This window comes from Anomaloglossus baeobatrachus, chromosome 3 (assembly GCF_048569485.1).
Source record: "Anomaloglossus baeobatrachus isolate aAnoBae1 chromosome 3, aAnoBae1.hap1, whole genome shotgun sequence".
Lineage (NCBI taxonomy): Eukaryota > Metazoa > Chordata > Amphibia > Anura > Aromobatidae > Anomaloglossus > Anomaloglossus baeobatrachus.
Genome location: NC_134355.1, coordinates 643,172,790 through 643,189,552, shown reverse-complemented (window position 1 = coordinate 643,189,552; position 16,763 = coordinate 643,172,790). Strand labels below are relative to the sequence as shown.

At 41.9% G+C, this 16,763-nt stretch overlaps 1 protein-coding gene across 3 annotated transcripts in view; it reads right to left on the bottom strand.

Annotated features, from left to right (window-relative positions):
• Positions 1-15,127: 15,127 nt before the first annotated feature.
• The window catches only part of TDRD15 (tudor domain containing 15), a 161,521-nt gene continuing 159,885 nt past the window's right edge, over positions 15,128-16,763 (bottom strand). For 2 of the 3 annotated variants that reach the window (XM_075338789.1, XM_075338790.1), the window contains exon 4: positions 15,128-15,367. The gene's annotated coding sequence lies outside the window, so the exon portion shown is untranslated. The remainder of the gene's footprint in view (positions 15,368-16,763) is intronic. The other variant, XM_075338791.1, reaches the window with a different exon arrangement.

The following is a 16,763-nucleotide window of genomic DNA, read 5'->3' as shown; positions in this document are numbered from 1 at the left end:
AATTTTCTCCTTCAAACTTTGCTTTCGGCAAATAATTCTCCTTTGGCGCAATTCCAGCTTTGCAGACTTTTGGCATTCTAGCTGTTAATTTGTGGAGGTAATCTGGAGATATTTCACCCCATGCTCCCCCCCCCCCTCCCACAAGTTGGATTGGCTTGATGGGCACTTTTTGCGCACAATACAGTCAAGCTGCTCCCACAACAGCTCAATAGGGTTGAGATCTGGTGACTAGGCTAGCTACTCCATTAAAGATAAAATACTAGCTGCCTGCTTCTTCCCTAAATAGTTCATGCATAATTTGGAGGTGTGATTTGGGTCATTGTCCTGTTGTAGGATGAAATTGGCTCCAATAAAGTGCTGTCCACAGGGTATGACAATGTTGCAAAATGGAGTGATAGCCTTCCTTATTCAAAATCACTTTTACCTTGTACAAATCTCCCACTTTACCAGCACCAAAGCAACCCCAGACCATCACATTACCTCTACCATGCTTGATAGATGGCGTCAGGTACTCTTCCAGCATCTTTTCAGTTGTTCTGCGTCTCACAAATGTTCTTATGTGTGATCCAAACACCTCAAACCTCGATTTGTCTGTCCATAACACTTTTCTAATTTTCCTCTGTCCAATGTCTGTGTTGTTTTGCCCATATTAATCTTTTCCTTTTATTATCCAGTCTCAGATATGGATTTTTCTTTGCCAATATGCCCTGAAGGCCAGTATCCTGTTTCCTTTTATTATCCAGTCTCAGATATGGATTTTTCTTTGCCAATATGCCCTGAAGGCCAGTATCCTGGAGTCGCCTCTTCACTGTATTTGTTGACACTGGTGTTTTGCGGGTACTATTGAAAGAAGCAGCCAGTTGAGGACCTGTGAGGCGTCAATTTCTCAAACTAGATACTCTAATGTACTTGTCTTGTTGCTCAGTTGTGCAGCGCGGCCTCCCACTTCTCTTTCTACTCTGGTTAGAGTCTGTTCGTGCTCTCCTCTGAAGGGAGTAGTACACACTGTTGTAGGAAATCTTCAGTTTCTTGACAATTTCTCGCATGGAATAGCCTTCATTTCGAAGAACAAGAATAGACTGTCGAGTTTCACATGAAAGTTCTCTTTTTCTGGCCATTTTGAGAGTTTAATGGAACCAACAAATGTAATGCTCCAGATTCACAACTAGCTCAAAGGAAGGTCAGTTTGATAGCTTCTCTAATCAGCAAAACTGTTTTTCAGCTGTGCTAAGATACTTGCACAAGGGTTTTCAAGGGATTTTTAAACATCCATTAGCCTTCTAACACAGTTAGCAAACACAATGTACCATTAGAACACTGGAGTAATGGTTGTTGGAAATGGGCCTCTATACATATATGTAGATATTGCATTAAGAACCAGATGTTTGTAGCTAGAACAGTCATTTACCACATTAACAATGTATAGTGTATTTGTTTAATTTTATGTTAGCTTCATTGAAAAATAAAGTGCTTTTCTTTCAAAAAATAAGGAAATATCTAAGTGACCTTTATTATTACATACTTTAGTAAAGTTTTTCTTCACTTTCTACCGTATTCGCTTCATAGGGGGCTTTAACCTGCGATCATCTGATCATTTGTACAATATTTAATATTGACATGAGATGACAACGGAGTTTTTAAGGTGAAAAAGGTTAAAAATACAATTTTATTGAGACAATTGATTTAAAAATTAAATACAATTTGCATTTCCATGTGACACATCAATAAATACATATATAGATAGAAGTCAATTATACAGATGAGGTAGTACGGTGGGTAGGCAAGCGGTAGTGACTGGATGTACACCCTTGTCCCTAAATAACCTATGAACAGTTACTGGGCAAACAATTCTACCGCTATCAAGAAAGGTTAAAGGTAATGGGATATACCTAGTGCGCCAGTGTACACAGCCTGCCGGTGGGATAGGACCTCCGCGTGGAGGACCTGACGTACGTTTCACAAAGGATTATGGTCGCTTACTCATGGGTACGTACCCATGAATAAGCGACCATAATCCTTTGCAAAACATACGTTGGGTCCTCCACGCGGAGCTCCTATCCCACCGGCAGGTTGTGTACACATGGCAATCAATTGGCACTTCACAAATGCGCCATGGGTGCGCCGATGGGCACATAGAATAACGTGGCTCCCCTACCATGAGCATTAAATGCTACGGTTACAGATTGTTAATGGCATTTAACAGGTTAACAGCCGTTAGAGGCAGATGATGGCTGAATAACACAGCCATGCATGGAGGACTTTGTCTACTTTTTTGACTGTGCACTCCTCCCATCAGCCTAAGGATATTTTTTCATTAATGCTGGATTCCTACCTGCCAATAAATTTGTAGGCTTTTAGCCCGGGAGAGGCATGATATTAGGTTAGTGTCCCGTCAAAGAAGGACGCCTTGCCGCAGCTGATGGACTGCCCAATTTATGCGCTAAGTACCTTCATTTTTATAAGTATATTTCCAATAACAGTAATGCAGCTCAAGTATCATATGTTAAATGTTCACATATATCTTATCGCTGACAGAGTGATGCTGTATTGTCCTATTTGTGTATTACACAGTCCCAGCAGCCTGCACTTGGTCACACTTGCCTTATTCTATTTGGAAGGGCTGGTCAGATTTATTGTTTTTGTATTGACTATTGGGGGACTGTCACTGCCTCATGTCTGACTGTGCACTCATCCCATCAGCCTAAAGCTATTTTATTTTTTTATTGCTGGATCCTATCAGCCCATAAATTTGTAGACTTTTATTCCAGGAAAGGCATGATATTAGGTTAGGGTCCCATCAAAGAAGGACGCCTTGCCATGGCTGATGGGCTCTCATGAAGTGGCCAATTTATGAGCCAAGTACCATCATTTTTATAAGTATCTTTCATATAGCAGTAATGCAGTTCAAGTTTTCATTTGCTCAATGTTCACATACGTATATCTTGGCACTTAGTCTGTACTCTTATTTGTGAATAATACTGCCGCCATCATCTGCTGGGAAAGATGTGGACTCTGCTTGTGAACCCCCATCAAAGTCAGGGAGCGGCATATGTCGTAACAATATGTCATGTTGGTAAGGGGTTAAATCAGTACTTTTGCCTAGTATGGGGCATGACTAGGCTTAGCAAAAGATTGGGCTATACCTGTTCCGTAAAAGTATAATAGGCTCAGAATGGTGTTACACATTGTAATGCAGACTGTGATTACCCTGTGAAAAAATAATGCATCGCCAAATTATTTGTGTTGTATTACACTGGTTGTATTTCACATGTACTTCTTATTTCTGAATGAAAAATGTATTCACAATAGTTACTCTTTAAAAGGGATGGTCGCCCATCGAATCGGACCTCACCCTAAGTGAGTATTATAATAGTGTTTTTTCACGTTATACAGAGCGGCCTAGGCTCTTATATACAGTATTCTAGAATGCGGTATATAAAGGGCTCACTGGTGGTGACCACAGCTCACAAGGGAAAAACCTGGTGACAGGGTCCCTTTAATAAGAATGCACAAAAGTAAATGTCAAAACAATTATCGGTTCATGCTTTCTCAACTTTCTTTGTAACAGTTTCAGGCTTTGAAAGTTGTGAAGAGGCTAAAAAGTGACTTCCACTGTACATAGTTAAAGAAAAGAGAAAAAATAAAGATGCCACAGAAGACGTTTCATGAAAAAACACCAATGGAGTTTTCCCACTTCTAAAACTGTCTGGAACACAAGAATTTATATGCACATATCTTTAAAGGTAATATATCACCAGATTTGTCCCCTATAAACTGCGGCCACCACCAGTAAGCACTTATATACAGTAATCTAGAATGCTGTAAATAAGAGCCTAGGCCACGCTGTATAACGTGAAAAGACCTTTTATTATACTCACTGTGGGGCGGTGGGGCCCGATGAGCGTCACTGGTCTCTGTCCGGCGCCCTTTATCTTCGATCCGATCGCCGTCCTCCTTCCCTGCTCAATGTGGATGATGTGTCCTAAGTCATCCAAACAAAGTCCTCCATTGCGCTCCTGTGCATACAAACTCCTCTATGCCTTGCTGAGGGCAGATCAAAGCATTGTAGTGCACATGTGCGGGCATTCTTTGACCATTCCTCGCACCTGCCCATTACAAAACTTTGTTCTGCCCGCAGTAGGGCAGAGAGAAGTGCGCGTGCGCAGAAGCACAATGGCGGACTCTGTGTGGATGATGTAGCACGCGTCAGCCACATGGAGCAGGGAAAGAGGACGGCGATCACAAGAAGAGAGGAGGCGTTGGATCGAGACCAGAGACCTCCATCGGACCACCCCAAAGATGAGTATAATAAAAGCTATTTTCTATGTTCTACTGATCAGCCTGGGAACTTCTATACAGTATTCTAGAATGCTATACATACAGGCTTACTGGTGTTGGCCACAGCTTACATGGGGCAGTTCTGGTGAAAGGTTACCTTTAAAGAGTAACTAAATTTTAAAAATGTTATCCCATTAATTAAAAGCAGACCGATGCGGTGGTCTGGGTCCCGAGACCTCTACCGATCACTCGAAAACTCGAGAAGAGAGCAGTTCAGGAAAGAGGAACACATATGATATAAAGTCTATGCAACAAAACAATGTGCACATGTGTAAACAACAAACTCTATTCCTGTTCCCATCATATCTGAAGAGACACATTTTCTTAGAATTAGTTTGTCCCCAATATGTAAATATTCTGTTAGATAAAAGCACACTTAGTTTCTATAAATCTTTGTTTTCCCTTTTTTTCCCTTAATTTGTGGTTGCACCATAATTTATGCCAGTAGCGATTAAAGTTGCTCCTACATAGAATTTTACTGCCACCATGTGGTCATAATTTCTTTGCAAACTGACAAAGTACAGTAGCTAAAATGCGTTAGAAAAATGGCTAATAAAGCATCTGTCTGCAAATTGCCATTTTTTGCGTTTGACTATATATTTTCTTTAGATGAATGTTACATCACATAAAACTGCCTTGTCCTCCAAAATACTAAATGTAATAATAATAATTTGTATTTACGTAGCGCCAACATATTCCAGCACTTTACAATTCAGAGGGGACGTGTACAGACAATGTGAGACATTACAGACTAACACAATTCTTATAAGTGGCAGGCAGTTAAACATGGTATGAATCTAACACTCATCTCTCTTCCCGTCATAAAGGTATATCATTCATTCATCTGCTGTGATTAACCCTTTTATAGCCTGCATCTTCATACCCATCTTTGCCATCCTCTACCAATGGTATATACAATGTTTCCCCGGAAATCAGACACTGTCTTATATGGTTTCTTGCTCCAAAAGATGTTCTAGGGCTTATTTTAAAGGGGATGTCTTATATTTTGTATTGACATATTTGATTGTGTTGCCTGTTAATGGAATATGAATATTTACTTCCTTTCCCGCCCACCCCTCTGCGCTGGCATCTGTTATTGGAACATGTGTTAATTGCAAATGAATATTCAACCTGTTTCCCCACATATATTCCCACCCAACTCTCCGTGCCGGCATCCATGATTGTAACGTGTGTAGATTGCAAATGAATATTCACCCCCTTCCCCTGTCCATAATCCCACCCACCACTCTGTGCTGATGTCAGTGATTCATTCAGACTGCCGTATTACTGCCAGAGGATCACATCGGGCTGTCCGAGGGCTCTCCTTACCAGAGTGTGTCAGCGTAGATTTCTTTACAGCTGTCACGCTCAAGTCAGGAGAGCCATCGGCAAGTCCAAGCATTGCGATGCAATCTTCGGGCAGTAATACGGCAGTCTGAATGACTCACTGATGCTTGCACAGAGGGGTAGGCGGGAATAAAGGGGTAAAATATTCATTTGAAATGATCACACGTTCGAACCACTGACACCAGCGCAGAGGGGTGGGGGCAGAAAAGGGGTGAATATTCAGGTTTCCATTAACTAGCCGGCACGTGACTATAAACTTCCAGGGCTTAAAGCACCACAATGGGGCATCGTACAGCAATAAAAATTTATATATCCTGAAAGGGCTTCTAAAGTCCTATTTCAGGACACTATTATAGTATGTAACTAGGTCTTATTTTTAGAGTAGGTCTTATATTATATGCGTACACTAAGGAAGATGAAAGACCTGCTAGGGCTTACTTTCTCAGGAAACAGGTGAAAGGCAGAGTTGCCCTGTTACATTCAGAATCTCATTAATATTCCTTGCATGACTTCTGTCTCCTTTATCTATGCCCTCTGGAACAGTCAGCATCTGCATCCTACATCACATCAAAGACTTTTTTTCCTTTCAAATTCCCTTATGTCACTCTTTTGTATTTTTTTAGTTATTCATATGGCCACACAGATGACAAAGGTGAAATTAGCCATACCTGTATATTGTATATCTCCTGGATGAGGGGTCATTTGGCAAAAATCATGTTTTATATCTTTTGGGCTATGGGGTGTGTGCTGCCCAGAAGATAAGACTGACCTTGATCTTCATTATATAGGATTCTTCCTCAAATTCTCTTCCCTGGTGTCCCTGTGACGTCAAATGCGCAATGGAAAATGTCCCGCTTGCGCATTATGCCTGCCATCCCTTCCTGCACTGTTCCACCCTTCGGTGAGCAAAGGCTTCAATTTTGCTGTGCACAGGCGCCAGGGAGTCATTGCTGCTTCACAGTGCAGGGGAGAGATGGCAGGTATAATATGCAGGAGCGGGATCTCCAGCTGCTCACCTAACTTCACAGAGACTCTGATGCAAAGGGGAGGACGAATCCTGTATAATGAAGACCACAGGAAGGCTTATCTTCTAGGCCTTTCAAAACTTACTAACTCTCCTACAAACGAAGTGGGGAATACACTGGACCTGGTCTTCTCCCAGCTCTGCTCAGTGCATGATCTTACAAACTCCCCTCTCCTGCACTCTGACCCCAACCTTCTTTCATTTTCTGTCAAGAACTGTCAACCTACTCAGGACACCCCTACTATACGATTATACATGCCATTAAATACCCAGAAACTTATGAAGAATTTTCAATCATTGGCCCCAATCCTGTCCCTCTTATGTCCTGACTCTGCTCTGAAACATTATAATGAAACACTGCAAAATGCCCTGGATGAAGCTGCACCTCCTACACATAGAACAATTAGGCATAGACGGCGGAAACCCTGGCTCACACTGTAATCACGTTTTCCACAGCGGTGCTCCATGTGCATCTATGGAGAAAATCCAATCTAGAGGAACATTTTATCCATTATAAGTTTATGCTTAAAACATACAACTCTGCCCCTCACCTCTCCAAACAAGCTTACTTTAAAGATCCTCATTACCTTACTACCCAATAATTCTATACCAGTGTTTCCCAACTTCAGTCTTGAAAAGGCGCACCAACAGTGCATGTTTTCAGGATTTCCTTAGTATTGCACAGGTGATAACGTAATCACCTGCACAGGTGATTATTCCAACAACTGTTTATTGCTAAGGAAATTCTGAGAACATGCACCGTTTATTAGCCTTGAGGACTGGAGATTTCATTCCCTCCTCAGTCCAGGAATGCAGGCTCCAACCACTAACCTCAGCGCTGACAAACTGGTCAATTTGAAAGAAAAAAAACATATACAGGAAAGTCTCTCCCAATCTCCTAGTATCACACATTCTCATTCCTCTTACATTTCATCTAGCTCCTTTTCTGGCCTTCGAACCAGTCACAGAAATTACCAGTCTCCTCGCATCTTCTCTCCCTACTACTTGCACCAGTCACCCTATTCTCTCACATCTCTTTCAGACCCTTTCCCTGGCTGTCACCCCTCACCACTCACCTAGAATATTTAACCTCAATCTCATCTGGTATCTTTCCTTTCTCCTTCAAAACACACTAGCATACACCCATTACTTAAAGAGGACCAACCACCAGGATTTTCACATATAAACTAAAGCCAGTGCTATGCTTGCGCTATCATGCTGATTCTAAACATACCTTTAGTTGTGAGATCGGATGTATACTTTCTGAAATATAGGCAAGTAAAGTTTGTGAAATGTACTGTTCTTTGATGAGAGGTGCAACAGAATATCTAATAGGTGGGTTGGGTTTTGCTAGTTATTCCTGTCTGCCTACCTCTGATCTCACAACTAAAGGTATATATAGAATCAGCATGATAGCGCAAGTATAGCACTGGCTTTAATTTATATATGAAAATCCAGGTGGTTGATCCTCTTGAAGCCATCCCTCAGCTAGAACTGCACTGCTACCTACAGACCTGTCTCTAATCTTCCCTTCATTCTAAACTTCTGGAACGCTTGGTCCACTCCCATTTAATCACTTATCTCACCGATAATGCACTTTTTGACTCTTTACAATCCACTTTCTGTCCCTTACACTTTACTGTAACTGCCCTCACTAAAGTCTCTAATGATCTCATTACAGCTAAATCTAATGGTCACTGCTCGCTGCTGATCTTTCTGGATCTCCCTGCTGCATTTGACAATGTGGATCACCAACTGTTCCTCACTTAGCTCCACTCTATCAAGCTCAAGGACAATGCTCTCTCTCGGTTCTCCTCCTCCTTCTCTGACCCATCCGTCACTGTCTTTTGCCGGCCCCTCTTCACCTTAATGTCGGGGTTCCTCAGGGTTCAGTCCTAGGCCCCATCTTCTCTCTATACACTGCCTCTATTGAATAAACCATCAGTGCATTCGGTTTTCAGTATCATCTGTATTACGATGATACAAAATTATACACTTCTGCTCCTGACATCACCCCTGCATTACTACAAAATACCAATGACAATACCAATGTCTGTTGTCTCCAATATCATGTCCACCCTCAAACTAAATCTGTCAAAAACTGAACTTATGTTTCCTCTCTCTACAAACCTTCATAAACCCAATATTGCCATTTCCGTGTGTCATTTGACTATTACTCCCCAGCAGCAAGCCCCCTCTCTTGGGGTCATATTTGAGTCAGATCACTCCTTCACTCCAGACATGTGATAACTCGCTCGCTTAGGTCATATACAACTCAAAAACATCTCTAGAATTCAACATTTTCTTACTGTTGACTCTGCAAAAAGGCTTACTCTCGCTCTTATTCATTCTCGCCTGCACTACTGAATCTCTATTAAAATCGGCCTCTCTCATACTAAACCCTCCCCTCTTCATCCCAAATGCAGCAACCAGGATCATATTCCTCTCCAACTACTAGTCCACTGCGTCTTCCCTGTGCCAGTCATTGCACTGGTTGGCCATTCTCTACAGAGTACAATATAAACTTATCACTCTCATCCACAAAGCCCTACACATCTCTGCACCATCCTACATCTCCTCCATCTCTGTCTATGACCCTACCCATGCCTTCAGTTTCGCTAATGACCCAAGACTGACATCCTCTATAATCCGAACCTCACACTCCTGTCTCCAAGACATCTTGCGAACGGTGACAAATTCTTTGGAAAGCACTACCCAGAACAATTCAATTATTCCCAATACCCACAGTTTTAAGCATGCCATAAAAACACATTTCTTTAGACTAGTCAATCACAGGTCCCTTGTATCATCTTTTTACATACCCTCCATGCATTTTTTTTTTTTCTGCACACACTACATTCGATAACACTGATTTTACTCCCAGTGTGAGCCAAACACAGCAAGAGGCTCGCACTGGGCCGAGCACAGCGATGCTTGCTTGAGTGGTTTCCATATGTAAAGCACCCGAACTCCAAACTCATATACTGATTTATTTTGTAAAGTCTGCACTTTTTATAAACACCGAACTTTAAAGTGAACCTGTCAGGTCCCATATGCCTTCTAACCTAGCAGCAGGGACATGTGTGGGCTAAAAATCTCTGCTTAACCATCCCAGTCTAATAAAATTGAGTAAAATCAAAGTATAAAAAAAGGGTTTAAAACTTATGTTTTCCCTATGCTAATGAGCGCTGGAACTAGTCACAATGGCGTCACTTCGCCCCAACTGGTCTGCCCGCTTTCTGTGGTATCACACCCCCGTGGGTGTGATACCATGATTTCCATGAGCCGATTTCACATGGAACTCTTGCGCATGTCTCATTCCCGCAGCGTTGCTTGGCCTCCTTAGCCCAGTGTATGCTTTCCGCTTTGTAACGCAGGAGACTTCAGATCATGCAGAGTGCGCTTGTGAAGCCGACAAGCATACACCCGGCTAATGAGGCCAAGCGAAACTGTCGGAATAAGACTTGCATATGTGAACGATTTCCATGAGCCAGCGGTGACATCGGCTCTTTGAAATCATGGTATCACGCCCACAGGGGCGTGATCCCACGGAAAGAGGGCAGACCAGTTGCGGTGAAGCACTAGTACCAGTACTTGTTAGCATAGGGAAAACGTATATAAACTTTTTTTATACTTTGCTTTTACACATTATTAATATTAGACATTGATGGTTAGGCAGGGATGTTTAGCCCACACATGTCCCTGCTGCTAGGTTAGGAGGCATATTAGACCTGACAGATTCAGTTAAAAGTTAAGGTTCGCTCTCTCTACTCAAGAGCCAAGAGGTAGCTGTCCAGGCAAAATATCGAAGTCAATGTCAGCTCATTGCAAGGTCTATCAGTTCTAGTGCGAAAAACACGGCAGTGGAGGCAGCTCGGATGCTTCATAATAGTGAGACCACAGAAGTCCATGTAAGCACTATGTGACACACATTACACGTCTGGAAAGGTGGCCAAGAAAAGGTGAAGAAGCTTTCATTTCAAAATTATCATAAAGAGTCAGCTCGAATTTGTGAAGTGCGAAAAGTGGACAGCAGAAGATTGGAATCAGCATGTGGAGAGAAGAGATCAAAGCCAATAGACTAGGCTGTGATAGATGCAAATGGGTCTGTAACAAACTAGGGGAAAGGGCAAAAATATTGAGCAATTGAAGAAACTGTCAAGTTCGGTGGAGGAAGCCTGATGATATGGGGTTGTTTCACAGCCAAAGATGTAGGATACTTGACCAAGATTGATAGTCATCTTAATGCTGAACTATATGTGAGTATCCTACAAGATGAATATACAAAGTAACTACTATGGTTATGAAAAGGATGACAGTGTTCCAGCAGGACGATGCAAAGCATGTCAAGATTGGCAAATAAATTGTGCAATGACAATGAAGTTGAGGTGCTAGATTGTTGCCATCAGTCCCCACACCTAAACCCAATTGAACAATTGTGGGAAGAGTTGAGAAGAAAAAGCTGTATACATAGCAAAGTGAGGCAACTAGTATACACGATTGGGAACATGTAGAAGAGACCTGAGATCAGATTTCGGTAGCTACAAGCTTGAATCTGATGAAGAGCATGACCAGAAGGATTCAGGCGGTGTTGAAAACAAAATGTGGATCTACAAAATACTAACAAATACTAACAAATTAAAATGTAATTTTTGAGAAGCAAAATAGTAAAAGTAGTGACATGACAAGAATGTGCATAACTAATTATATGCTAAATAGTTGCAAGTCAAATTTACATGAGATAGCCAATATGACTGAGCGTGAGGCTACCTTCATTTTACAGATAAAGTTGTAGTGGATGATGAGATACGGAGCCTGAAAGTCAAAAGTTCAAAACATTGTTACCCTTTTGATTGTCACTGTAGTTAATAGTAACAAAAGACTGAACGTGCACAGCAAATCATGTTGACACTGCTGTGCAATAGGTTTACTTTTTCCAGTACTTTTTTCTTTTTTTAAATCAAGTACTCTTTATTGAAAAGATTATTACAACTTAAACACAAAACAGATTTTACAGTACTTTATTATATTTTTTTGGGGTGTTCCAGGCAGAATCCACCTGAAAAAAAGACTTAATTTGCACAGCCCTAAACTATAGAAAAAAGAAATTGTGCCATCATATTGGGTTCATACAGACGTTTTCTGTCAGAAGCAATGCTATACATATTGACTTGACAGTGTGCATGTCGGCTTAAACTTATTTAAAGCCAGAGACTTATTCTCTGGATAGTAAAACTAAAAATTGGACATTAACCAGACAAGTCAGTTAACTGAGACAAAAATTAGCTTTACAATATGTAATTTAATACAGATCAATTGCATTTTCAATAAATTTGAAAAAACTGCACAGTAGTAATCATAGAAAGCACAACAAAAATATATTACTTATATATTTTACATTATTATTAAAGGGGTTGAAGAAATCTAAAATTAAATTTACCAATTTATTTTAACATTTGGATGTGTTTACAGCGGGGGGGAAGGGGAAGAAAAACGCGGCATTTAAATAGGATTATCCTGAGTAAATCTGAAGTATTTGAGCAAGATAAAATATGAAACAGATTTTTATTTGCTGCTGGAAAATGCCTTTCTTGTCCCCTAAGTCAGGTTTGACACAGACAGCGGAGGTGTTGGCCTTAAGTATTAAAAGGGAATTGGTCACCCTTTTGATCTATTAATAAGGCTATACAACTGAAATTAGTCATACCTATATCCATCCTGGATGACGGCTTGTTCAGGAAAATTAATCTTTTATAGCTTTGATCTTCCAGGCTATGGGGCACGTGCGCTCGGAAAGAGGAGACTTCATTATACAAGATTTATCTTCCGTGTTCCTTTGACGTCAGGTGCGCGGCCGGAAATTCCTGCAACTGCGTATTCTGCCTGCTGTCTTTACTCTGCGGGTATGGTCTTCAATTTTGACGTGCGCAGGAGCAGGAGAGTCGCTGTAAATTCCAGTCCCACTGATCTCTGGCGCACAGTAAAGGTGAATTCCCCACTTCCTTCCTCGCTGTAAATTATTAAAAGCCTGCTTGCTAGCTTTCTCTCACAGTTCATGACTTCATACAGTGCCCACACAAGGGCGGAATAGTGCAGAGGAGAGATGGCAGGCAAAATGCGCAGGTGCAAAATTTTCGGCCACATACCAAACATCAAATGGGCCCTGGATAGAAGGGGAGGAGAAGTCTTGTATAATGAAGACCAGAAGCAGGTTTATCTTCCGGGCAGCGCACAACCCATGACCCGGAAGATAAAAGATATAAAAGAGGATTTTTACTGAACAAGCCTTCATGTAGGAGGTAAACATGTATGACTAATATCAGCTATATACAATCTGTATGCCGATGTGAACTCAAAAAGCTCAAAGGGGTGACAGATTCACTTTAAAGGGAACCTGTCAGTAGGATTTTCCCTTATGAGCTGAGGCCAGCACCAGCAAGCTCTTATACACAGCATTCTAGAATACTGTATATAAGAACCCAGCCCGATCTGTATAATGTAAAAAAGACCTTTACTATACTCACCTGTGGGGCCAGTCAGGTCCAATACACGTTGCTGGTCTCGAGTCCAGCGCCTCCTCTATCCTGTGCAGTCGCCATCCACCTTCCCAGCTCCGTGTCGATGACACATCCTACGACATCCATACAGAGGCCTCCATTGTGCTCCAGCGCACGTTGTGGAGAGCAGATCAAAACGATTGTAGTGCACATACATGCGATATTTGACTTTTCTTCGTCCCTGCGCATTACAGTACTTTGATTTGCCCTCAGCAGAGCAGATCAAAGTACATGTAGCTCAGGAGCGCAATAGCGGCCTCTTTGTGAATAATGTGGGATACGTCATCCACACGGAACAGGGAAAAAAGGCGGCGATGGAAGGAAGATAGGAGGCGCTGACCCAAGAACAGCGACACCCATCAGACCCGACCGCCCCAGAGGAGAGTATAATAAAAGATGTTTTTCATGTTATACAGAGCGGCCTGGGCTCTTATATACAGTATTCTGGAATGTTGTATATAAGGGCTCACTGGTGGTGGCCGCAGGGGAAAAACCTGGTGACAGGTTCCCTTTAAAGTAAGCAAAACCAGCCAGTCTCCTCCATACTCAGCGTGGATGCAGCATCCATCACAACAAACATAGAAGTGGAGGAAGTAGGAACATGGAGCATACAGCATGGGAATAGAATGACCCAGAAAATATGAACAATACAACTTCAAAGATGCATTAGTAAGTTAAAACAGTATTCACATGAAAAATAGTTAAATTAAGCAGAAAATGTTTAAATATTTTAATAATAAAAAGCAATAAAAATTCTGCTCCATTAAAAAAAAAAAAAAAAAATATCCATTTTCATCTTCAGAAATCGTCCCCCTGGCGTTATGTCAGTGAATTTTATTGGTCCATCATAGGGGCCGTGCTTGCAGAGTTCCTTTCAGCCTAAAAAAATAGAAGTGAAATGAGAAATGAGGGGAGTAGGTCTGTTATCACTGCACATTCTGGATCCTCCAGGCGCTGTCAGGGTGTGTGTCACATATGCTTTGTACTCCAGAGGGTCAAGGTTTTTTTTTTTTTAAAGCATGAAAGGAATTGCGCAAGCGCGGCCCCTGTGATGGACTGATAAAACTCACTGACATAACGCCAGGGGGCCGATTCCAGAAGTGGAAAGTGGTTATTTTTTTGAATGGAGCAGTATTTTTAATAGCTGTAAATGACAAAAATATTAATTTACACATTTTCTGCTTAATTAAATGCATCTTTTATGATGGGAATATCACTTTAAAGGGAACCTGTCCGGTGCAATATGCACCCAGAACCACGAGCAGTTCTGGGTGTATATTGCTAATCCCTGACTAACCGTCCCTGTATACACTAGCATAGATACAGAGATCTTTAGAAAAAGTATTTCTAAAGATCTTTTATTTTATGCTAATGAAGCCAGCGACTAGTCGCAAGGGCATTATATCCTCCGACTAGTCAGTCCTCTTAGCATGTTAGTAAGCCTACAGGGGCGTACTAACAAGCTATTCAATTCAGCATCACCAGCAGTGACGCACGTACCGGTGTTCGCGATTCTGAATGCCGGGCATTTCCGGTCATGCGCAGTATGAAGCTGGGTGTACATGTTTCAGCTTCAGAGAAGTGTACTGCGTATGACCGGTAGTGCCCAGAAGTGCTGTCACCGCTGGTGACGCTGCATTGAATAGCATTGTTAGTACGCCCCTGTGGGCTTGCTAAAAGGGCAGCTAATCAGGGGATATAAGGACCTTGGGACTAGTCCCTGCGCTCATTAGCATAAGACAAAAGATCTTCAGAAATACTTTTTCTAAAGATCTTTTTATCTATGCTACTAGATACCAGTTAGGCAGTGATTAGCAATATGTACCCAGAACTGCTCGTGGTTCTGGGTGCATATTGCACCTGACAGGTTCCTTTTCAAATAATTTTACATTTACTCAACAATAAACCAACTTTCTGCTGCTTTATACATTAACAACAAAGTGGAACAGAAACCATAAATGTGAATGTTAGGCATTTTGCGTCGGTCCTTTCACGCCATTTTAAACTTCCTCCTTTGCAGCAGCTTTAATATTAAATTAACATTCTCCAATGGCCTCATAGACCGGATCCAGATATCCCTGTTAAATAGACAATAAAAATCCTGATAAAGAATAAAAATTAAAAAAAAAAGAAGATTAAATAATGATTGTAAAAAGATATGAAAACAAAGCAATAGAATAGAAAAGCATTAGGGCATTCTGTATATAATTTAGAATGGCACCAAATTTGAACACATTCGAATGAGTTTCTACACTAAAGGGGGCCAATTCATACACTAAAAATCTAATTTTTTCATATAGCAGTAATGCAGTACCAGAGATCCCGTATACCTTTCTTTGATGTGATCTATCCAAATTTCATGCTTCTCCTGGACTAAGAGTCCACATGTATATGGGTAGGAAGAATCAGATTAATTAAAAACCACTCTGAGGGTGATCATTTTTATAGCGCCAACATATTCTGCAGTACTTTAAAATTCAGAGGGGATAAATACAGACAATATGAGACATTACAGAATAACACAATTCAACAGATACCGAGAGGATTCAGGGCTCTGCTCGCAAGCTACGATGGGAGGAGAGCACAGTCAGAATATATGAAATTTAGGCTATGTGCGCACTGGGAAATGGAATTTTCTTGAGAAAATTCCGCATGCTCTCAAAGATTACCGCACCCGCGGTAAAAAACCGCGGGAAACCGCACCCGAAAACCGCATGCGGTTTGCCCGCGGTATTGCCGCGGTTTTGCCGCGTGCGGGTTGGGATGTGCTTTATTGCATTTAATACAATAAAGCACATTGAAGAAAAGAAAAAAAAAAAGTCATTTAATTCTGAGATAGTAGATAGACAGAAGAATAGATAGAGGGATAGATAGAGGGATAGATAGAGGACAGATCGCTGCATTTCCCACGGTCGGCAGTGAGTTCACATTACCGGCCGTGGGAAATGACCAGTAATTACCTCTGCTGTCTGCTGCTTTCATTCAGCGCTGTGTCTGTGACAGTCGCGGCTGGATGGAAGCAGCGCAGGACCTGTGGATTACGCCGGAGCGGTGGATTACGCCGGAGCTTTGGTGCGGGAGGGGTTAATAAAATGGTGAACGAGGCTTGTTTGTTTTATTTAAAACAAAGGATTTTTCGGTGTCTGTGTTTTATTCACTTTACTTACGGGTTGATCATGTCAGCTGTCACAGACGCTGCCATGATCAAGCCTGGAGTTAATGGCGGTGGTCCCCCACCATCATTAACCCCTTGTATTACCTTGCTGCCACTGCTACACGGCGGCAAGAAGAGCCGAGGACACGCCGGTGCTGCCGCATAATGCATGCGACAGTGCCCGGGCAGCTGCGGCTGATATTCTCGGCTGCGGGAGGGGGAGTGAGGCGGGGGACATTATCCCTGCCCCTCTCCCTCCCCAGCCTGAGAATACCGGCCCGCCGCTGTGTGCTTACCTCGGCTGGATGGTAAATATGCAGCGGAGCCCACGTTCTTTGTTTTC